Source organism: Schistocerca americana, chromosome 7, assembly GCF_021461395.2.
Source record: "Schistocerca americana isolate TAMUIC-IGC-003095 chromosome 7, iqSchAmer2.1, whole genome shotgun sequence".
In the NCBI taxonomy this organism is placed as follows: Eukaryota; Metazoa; Arthropoda; class Insecta; order Orthoptera; family Acrididae; genus Schistocerca; species Schistocerca americana.
In genome coordinates, this window is record NC_060125.1 from 146,794,088 (window position 1) to 146,803,827 (window position 9,740).

Consider the following 9,740-nt stretch of genomic DNA (forward strand, 5'->3'; position numbering starts at 1 on the left):
CTATTTTAATCAAATCTTCTAGGTTTTCAAGCCACGTGACTTCGATTAAACCACTTGAGCCATCTTCGTCAGGAGTAAAGCCCACTGTTTTATGGAGCACGCTCGATATGCCGTTTGTATAGGCGCTATTGCAACGTGTGGAACATTCTAGAGCGGGCCGTAGTGAGCATTGCTCGGGAAGGTGAGATAGCCAGCTGATAACCGCTCCAGCCCACCACAGGACCGGGTGAGTGAAGAAGTGTTGCGACGGGACGGCGCCACGTTTGAAACTGTCGCTCCCGACGTCCTATAGCTGACATTAGTCTTTGTTGCCATTCAGAATCCAGAGCCCAACCCCATGCCCTGCAGTGAACGACTGGTCTCGATTACGATTGTTTATTCTCGTCTCGGTCCTCCAGTAAAACGGACGAAACGATGACTCATAAGAGCAACACTCCTTCTGATGCTAGTGCTGATGCTGAGTGAGCGTCTAAGGAGAGCAATCAGCTATCACCATCAGTCTCCTGTCCACCACCCATGACACGAGCAGTGGACCCAACCTGTGTACAAGAATACGCCTCTGTTCATAAATTGTGCTTCATTTGCGTTTTTCATGGAATGTTCAGCTGCGGCCACCTTTACTCACCATTTGTTCAATACGCCGCATGTGCTCAGTACAACACTAAGCAAAGGTGCGAATAGAAAATGCTTCTGCATTCGTAGGCGACACCGTACACACCTAGTATTCGAGGACGTGCGTCAACTTTAGAGGGCCGTAACGTATCTCGTATTCTGGAGGTGCACCGGAACACTGGACTCACTCCATGTTTCGGCAACTAGCACTCCATCTTTCTGGTCGTTGTTCCACAATATGGAAGAAATGTAACCGGATTCGCCTCCTCCGCTGGCTCCAGTAGCGAACTATTTCTACTCTTGACGGCAATGGCGTGTGCTCAGTACATCGCTAAGCAAAGGTGAGAATAGTAAATGCCTGTGCATTCATAGGCGACACTGTATACGCCTACTATTCGAAGACGTGCGTCGTCTTTAAAGGGACGTAACGTATCTTGTATCCTGGAGGCGCCCCATCTTCCTAGTTGTTGTTACACAATATGGAGCCGGCTTCGCCACTTCCTCTGGCTCCAGTAGGGAACAATATTTACTCTTGACGGCGTAATATCGGGCATTTTAATCGAAGTGACGTCACTTGACAACAGAAAATTTTATCGATGGAGGCAACCGTCGAAAACTCCGAGGACAAACACAACTACTTATTTTAATGTGCATCACGTCTTTAAACGCCTTGTGTAGACAGACACAGAATAACAAAAGGTCAGACAGAGAGAGAGTTACGGTCTGTGAGTGCGGGGGGGGGGGGGGGGAGGGGGGGGGGCGAGGAGAGAGAGAGAGGGATGATAAGAGGATTGGAGACAATGGGAGATAGTAGGGGGCGGATTGTTCGAAGTTTACCAATGGGCAGTGACAGAGAGGGGTGGGGGAGGAGCACTAGACTAATGAGCAGTTCCTAAGAAGTACTGCTTTGAATAACAGTCAATAAAGTTCTATCGCCACTGGAGTACAGCCATGCCCCAGCACCCTCCGACATGACATCTCCCAATGGCCAGAATACGGCTGTGTACAACATCTTTGTGGCATTAGTCGCCTTATTAGTTTGAGGTTTAATGTTGGATAGGACCTGAATAACTCTAGTAGGGATCCAGTTTGAAACTTACTATGAATATTTACTGTGTCTGTTCGCCCAGATCAAATTGGATGCGTGATGTGATCAGGTGAATTTAAATTTCTCCAATTTCGGTGTCTGTGGAAAAGTTATACTGTATCTATCAGATGGGAAAAATGCCACTAGCACAAGATAAACATCTGCTGGGCTGGGTGTGCAACTAGTGAAGTTTCTAATACTGCAGTTTTGCTGTGACTAGGAGGGTGACTGTCGCATTATATTTTCAAATGAAGTTTTTTTATTACAGGCTGACTTGTAGATAGACTGATGTCTAGATTATGTGTGTGGCCGATGTTTCACTTGTAAGTCAGCGAAACTAGCGAGTGATATGGCATTTCCGTTATATTTCACTTCACGTTTTATCATGTTTTATTATGTAGTACATAGTCCGGCCCCAGTAGCTGAGTGGTCAGCGTGACAGAATGCCAATCCTAAGGTCCCGGGTTCGATTTTCGGCTGGGTCGGAGATTTTCTCCGCTCAGGGACTGGGTGTTGTGTTGTCCTAATCATTTCATCCCTATCGACGCGCAGGTAGCCGAAGTGGCGTCAACTCGAAAGACCTGCACCAGGCGAACGGTCTACCCGACGGGAGGCCCTAGCCACACGACATTTCATGTAATACATATAAGCTTATGCTGCTCTAAATTGGCGAACAGGCAAGATTGGTAGACCTATCTCTACAGAAAGCCACAGACGGTCACGAACCATGGGAAAGGTGGTATCAGTAGAAGCAGTGTCGTTCTGGAGCGTGTAGAGGGAGCGGTGATTTACCTACAAGGCTTTACGTAAAGAGCCATTCTTTGATTACTTACATTTACTGTTTAAATGTTTGTCACGGATCCCAGCTATGCTGATGTCGTTGTCCACACTGACAGGTTTGTAATTATAATTCCAGTAACTTTAAATTAGTGCTAGAAGGGTAAATAAAAATATCAGTTAACGTTTTAAATCACGAGCAGAATGAGATGGCCAACAATAAACGTACCTTGAGGGCCACGCGCGAAACAGGCTAGCTCATTAGGCAATTTGTAACTTGAACACCAGAGACTCGTGAGACGAGTGGATATTTCGTCTTATTCAAATTTTGTTAAAGTCCAAAAAAAGGTTGGAAAAAGGTTGTAAGGAAGTCTAGCATTCATATGCATGATGGCCACATGTTGTTACTATGCTTATTTCAGTTTATCAGAAGTAAGTAGAGTTCAAATGGGCCTCAACTAGGCAGTGTTCAAATGAGCCTTGGGAAACGTTTATAATAGGCAGTTGTCGATTAGTATCCCGGCAGGCAATTCGTGTGCGCCTGTACGATTCTTAAGTTTGTGTGATAGTATTAATCCTTGAATTGCCTCGTAAAATATAATTATATGATACTGCACAGACATGGAAATCGTGTGGAGAGGTCTTGCGAACTGTTATGGTGTTCAATAAACGATCATTTGTATTCGAAATCTTTGATGCAGACATTGCTGCTGGTCTGACTTACAGGATTTTTTTCAGGCCGCAGTCATGTCGGAGATTTGATGTTTTACGAGATTCCTGATATTCACAGTACACTCGTGAAATGGACCTACGGGAAAATCCCCACTTCCTCGCTACCTTGGAGATGGTGTGTCCCATGGCTCGTGCGCCGACTATAACACCACGTTCAGAGTCACTTGAATCTTGATAACCTGCCATCGTGGCAGCAGTAACCGAGCTGAAACTACGTCAGACAGTTGTTATCTCGTATAGGCGTTGCCGTCTGCAGCGCCATATTCTGCCTCTTTACAAATCTCCGTACTTGAATATGCATGCGTATACCTGTTTCTGGGACGCTTCACTGTATATTTTTTGTATAAAGTGTTTCAGTCATGGTGTGCGGTTTGCCTTTTTATTTTCCGAGTTTTCCCGATTCTTTATAAAGACTTAATTTGATGTGCATTGTTAGTTCTTCCAGTGGAATAAGTGGTATGTAACTGAAACACGAAAATTTCTAATTAGCTACGAACGGAGATCTTATCCCACAGCCGTAGTACTGTCTCGCTGTATGATAGTTCTCGTGTGTGTGTGTGTGTGTGTGTGTGTGTGTGTGTGTGTGTGTGTGTGTGTGGGCGTGTGTGTTTGTATATTTGTACCGACTTCCTAACAGTGAAACGCTTACATAGAACAGGCATAAACAAACGGAAGCTTATCCCCGGTGTTTCATCATTACAGGCGCAGACTAAATGGGCGACTTACAGTGAAACAAGCATATAACCCTTAAAAACATAGATATGAGAAACCAGTGGTTTCTCCAATACGATGTATGGATGAGCGCAGTCATGTCAGTGTTAGAAAACTATTAATGTCTAAAGCAACGTTTATTTCCAAAACACTACAACTGAGACGTAAAATATATAGTGATAAACTGCTCTCGTTTGATTTGATCATTATTCAGGACAGCTAAGTACTTGCAAACTGCGTTTAGACAACAGGCGTATTGGTCATGCCTCGCCAATTCAGTTGCCTCCCAGGTCTCCTCATTTCAACGTACTGAATGACTATTAATAATACTTGTTTTTTTGGGGGGGGGGGCGGGGGGATGGATGTTTAGAAACTTTGGCGTTTGCCAGTCCTGTCCAGTGCTTATGAAAACCGGGAAACTAGGAATGATGAGGAGATGGATTGAAGCCTGCCTTCACTTGAACCGTGGCAATTTGGAACAGTTATTGCAATGTGTTTGCTCTCAAATGCATATCGACAGTCTGGATTCCTGACGTGCTCAGTCGTAATATGTTGCGAACATTTTTGGAAAGTGACTATCAACACCAGTCAGTTAATGTATAAAATGCACGTTTGACCGTCAGCTCCTTTTTATTTAAAACCCAAATATCGACCTCTTTCAGTCACAGGACATCTTCACGGATTCCAAAGCCAAGACACAAGAAATACGTGTTATAGATAGGACATGTTACAAAATATTTTCCAACGAAGAACAAAATATAGCTGAATACTTACAGGTTTAAACCGTTTAGTCCACAACATCACATCTGTAATTACTTAAATAATGGCGAAATATCATACATAGAGCATTCCATGAATTACAGTACGATATGCAGAAGTTCGAATGCCACGAGTAAGCAGACCAGTACTGGAGTGACAAAGTGCTGCAATTGTACAAAATATTGAGGAATTAGTCAAAGATCTTTACAAAGTGTTTTCGTGGTTACAGTAACGAAACAATACTACAAGATATTAACTACATTTAGAGGAAAACCTCTTATGTAACTTATTAGCGTATGGATGTTGGGTGACATTTAAACTTATTTCTGCACAATGTATTTCAACTTGCTTTTATGTTATAGATACTATTTTCATTACGTTTATGAAATAATTGACGTTTGTTTATGTAGATATCATGGAGTATGTGCAATGATTATGCTACTGTTTAACATTAGGTTTTTATCACGATTTCTACCTTATATTGTAAGATCGATATTATTTTATGTTTGAGGTAGCAAATTCGTCTTTCTGTTTACATGTGAAACTCTACCAAAGATGTTCGTCAAAGATAGTCCTGTTCATTGTACTCAGTAAGATACTTATTATCAATATATATCATCGAGATATTCTTGTACCACATTACGAAAATACTTTGTGCAGATCTTTAACTAATTCCTCAATATTTTGTACAATTCTTGCACCTATGCCTCTGATTCTCTCTTCAGTACGTTTCTGTTTACGCATTTTATTAGTATTTTTGCCTTCAAATGTCCTTTGTGCTATGCTGGAAGTCATGGCATGCTCTACATATGCGGCGTGGCCATTGTAACAGATGAAAGGTTGTTGCCTAAACTGTTTTAACCCTGTAAGGACTCATGTATATTTTGCACTTCCTCGGTGAAGAATTTGAAATATTTCCTGTACACTGCATGTATTTTTTGTACAATTGAATAGGATCCGTGAAGATGGTCTGTGACTGAAACCGGCAGCTGATGGCCAAACATGCATTTTATACGACTAATACGTCTTACCGGGAAAACATCCGCGCCCGGTGGACATCTTATCTTTCCCTTATCTTTCTGTATATATATGACCCGAACAATGTTAACTAACAGCTGTCTTCAAGTTTCTTTTAGCCCTGTGAACTTGATAAGGAAGCTTTGTTTGCTACAACTTTACGTTCTTTTTGATTTTGAATTTTGAAAGCTATCTGAAAATGAATATGGTGAGTAAAAATGTCGAACTTGGGTCATTTTCTGGCAACGATGTAAGGTACCGGACGGCGGTGTCACAGACAGTATTGCACCCACCTATTATTCAGGCGAATCAGGTTTCGAGATTCCGTCTGGACGTGGTGGTTCAATTTACTTCATTTTGTACTTACTGAAAATCACTTCTGACCAGTAACAAAGTGGATTCATCGAGTTAGCCATTGGCACTTCCACCCTCATCCATATTTTCCTAAGTTTTCCTCTCTAGTGGACTCGTTATCAATTTGACGTTTACCATCAGCTCTCCCATTAACCCTTCAGAATTTCCGAAAATCTATTGTCAACTGATAAGTAACAAATTATGGTATCTTAGAGTATAAACCCCCACCTGCAATAGTGGTAATGTTTACAGGTACTATGAGTTTTTTATTGTTCTGACATGATCCGAAGTAACCGACAAAGCCGTTAGTCAACGATTCGTGTACCTAATAGAACATAATAGTATCTAGGGGAACAAGATATGATCGCGCACATAATACTCAGTAAATACACAGCTATTTTCGGTAATGCTTACAAACTCTTTCTGCATAGTGCTATTATTTGTTGCATAATAACAGTGAATAAGATTCTATCGCCACTGAAGTACAGCCACGCCAAGCACCCTCCGACATGACGTCTGCCAATGTCCGGAATAAGGCTGTGTACAACATTTTTGTGGCATTAGTCACGTTATCAGTTTGAGGTGTAATGTTGTGTAGGGCCAGAATAACTCTAGTTGGCATCCAGCTTTGAAACTTAGCATGAATATTTACTTTGTATGTTAGCCCAGGTGAATATGGATGCATGACGTGATCAGGTGAATTTAAGATTCCCCAATTTCGGTGTCTAGGAAAAAGTAATGCTGTATCTATCAGACAGGAAAACTGCCACTAACAGAAGATAAACATCTGCTGTTCTGGGTGTGCAACTAGTGAAGTTTCTAATACTGCAGTTTTGCTGTGACCAGGAAAGTGACTGTCGCATTATATTTTCAAACGAAGTTTTTTAATGCAAGCTGACTTGTACACAGGCTGATGTCTAGATTATGTGTGTGGCCGGTGCTTCAGTTCTAAGTCAGCGAAACTGGCGAATGATGTGGCATTTCTGTCATATTTCAGCGCACGTTTTATCGTGTTTTATTACGTGGTACATATAAGCTTATGCTGCTCTAAATTGGCGAACAGGCAAGATTGGTAGACCTATCCCTACAGAAAGCCACAGACGGTCACGAAGCATGGGAAAGGTGGTATCAGTAGAAGCAGTGTCGTTCTGGAGCGTGTAGAGGGAGCGGTGATTTACCTACAAGGCTTGACGTAAAGAGCCATACTTTGATTACTTACATTTACTGTTTAAATGTTTGTCACGGATCCCAGCTATTCTGACGACGTTGTCCACACTGACAGGTTTGTAATTATAATTCCAGTAACTTTAAATTAGTGCTAGAAATGTAAATAAAAATATCAGTTAACGTTTTAAATCATGAGCAGAATGAGATGGCCAACAATAAACGGGCCTTGAAGGAAGTCTAGCGTTCATATGCATGATGGCCACATGTTGTTTCTATGCTTATTTCAGTTTATCAGAAGTAAGTAGAGTTCAAATGGGCCTCAACTAGGCAGTGTTCAAATGAGTCTTGGGAAACGTTTATAATAGGCAGTCGTCGATTAGTATCCCGGCAGGCAATACGTGTGCGCCTGTACGATTCTTAAGTTTGTGTGATAGTTAATTAATCCTTGAATTGCCTCGTAAAATACATTTATATGATACTGCACAGACATGGAAATCGTGTGGAGAGGTCTTGCAAACTGTTATGGTGTCCAATAAACGATCATTTCTATTCGAAATCTTCGATGGAGACATTGCTGTTGGGCTGACTTACAGGATTTTTTTCAGGCCACAGCGATATCGGAGAATTGATGTTTTACCAGATTCCTGACATTCACTGTACATTCGTGAACTGGTCTTATGGGAAAATTCCCTTTTCCTCGCTACCTCGGAGATGCTGTGTCCCATGGCTCGTCCGCCCACTATAGCACCACATTCAGAGTCACTTAAATCTTGGTAACCTGCCATCGTGGCAGCTGTAACCGAGCTGAAACTACGTCAGACAGTTGTTATCTTGTATAGGCTTTGCCGTCTGCAGCACCGTATTCTGCCTCTTTACAAATGTCCGTATTTGAATATGCATGCGTATACTTGTTCCTTTGGCGCTTCATTGTAAATTTTTTGTATAAAGTGTTTCAATCGTGGTGTGTGCTTTGCCTTTTTATTTTCCGATTTTTCCCCATTCTTTATAACGACTTATTTTGATGTGCTTTGTTATTTCTTCCAGTGAAATAAGTGACATGTAACCGAAACACGAATATATTCTAATTAGTTACGAACGGAAGTCTTATCCCACAGCTGTAGTACTGTCCCGCTGTATGATAGTTCTCGTGTGTGTGTGTGTGTGTGTGTATGTATGTTTGTACTGATTTCCTAACAGTAAAACGCGTAGATGTGTGTTTAAACTTACTTAGAACAGGCATAAACAAACGGAAGCTTATCCAGCAATCTGTTTATACCTGTAGAGCAGCTGTACACGGTGTTTCATCATTACAGGCACAGACTAAATGGGCGACTTACAGTGAAACAAGCATGTAATCCTTAAAAACATAGATATGAGAAACCAATGGTTTCCCTGATATGACGTATGGACGGGCGCAGTCATGTCCATGTTAGTAAACTCTTAATGTCTAAAGCTGCGTTTGTTTCCAAAACACTGCAACTGAGACGTAAAATATATAGTGATAAACTGCTCTCGTTTGATTTCATCATTTTTCTGGACAGCTAAGTACTTGCAAACTGCGTTTCGACAACAGGCGTATTGGTCATGCCTCGCCAATTCAGTGGCCTCCCAGGTCGCCTTATTTAAACGTGGTGAATAACTATTATTATTACTTTTTTTTAGGGGTAGGGCGCGAGGGACTTATATTTTGAAACTTTGGCATTTGCCAGTCCTGTACACAGTGCTTATGAACTCCGGGAAGCAAGGAACGATGAGGAGACAGGTGGAATCCTGCCTTCACTTGAACTGTGGCAATTTGGAGCAGTTATTGCAATGTGTTTGCCCTCAAATATCTATCGACAGTCTGAATCCCGGAGCTCTGTTGTAAGCTGGTGACGTGCTCAGTCGTAATACGTAGTGAGCATTTTTGGGAAGTGACTATCAACAGCAGTCAGTTAATGTATGAAATGCATGTTTGACCGTTAGCTCCTCTTTATTTAAAACCCAAATATCGACCTCTTTCAGTCACAGAACATCTTCACGGATTCCAAAGCCAAGACACAAGAAATACGTGCTATAGATAGGACATGTTACAAAATATTTTCCAACGAAGAACAAAATATAGCTGAATACTTACAGGGTTAAAACAGTTTAGTCCACAACATCACATCTGTAATTACTTAAATAATGGCGAAATCTCGTACGTAGAGCATTCCATGAATTACAGTACGATATGCAGAAGTTCGAATGCCACGAGTAAACAGACCAGTACTGGAGTGACAAAGTGCTGCAATTGTACAAAATATTGAGGAATTAGTCAAAGATCTTTACAAAGTGTTTTCGTGGTTACATTAACGAAACAATACTATAAAATATTAACTACATTTAGAATAAAACATCGTATGTAACTTTTGTGCGTGTGGACCTTGGGTGATAATTAAACCTATTTCTGAACAATGTATTTTAACTTGCTTTCATGTTATGGATACTATTTTCATTACAATCAAAATATCCACGGGTGTACTGCTGGTCTACAGTGTCCAAC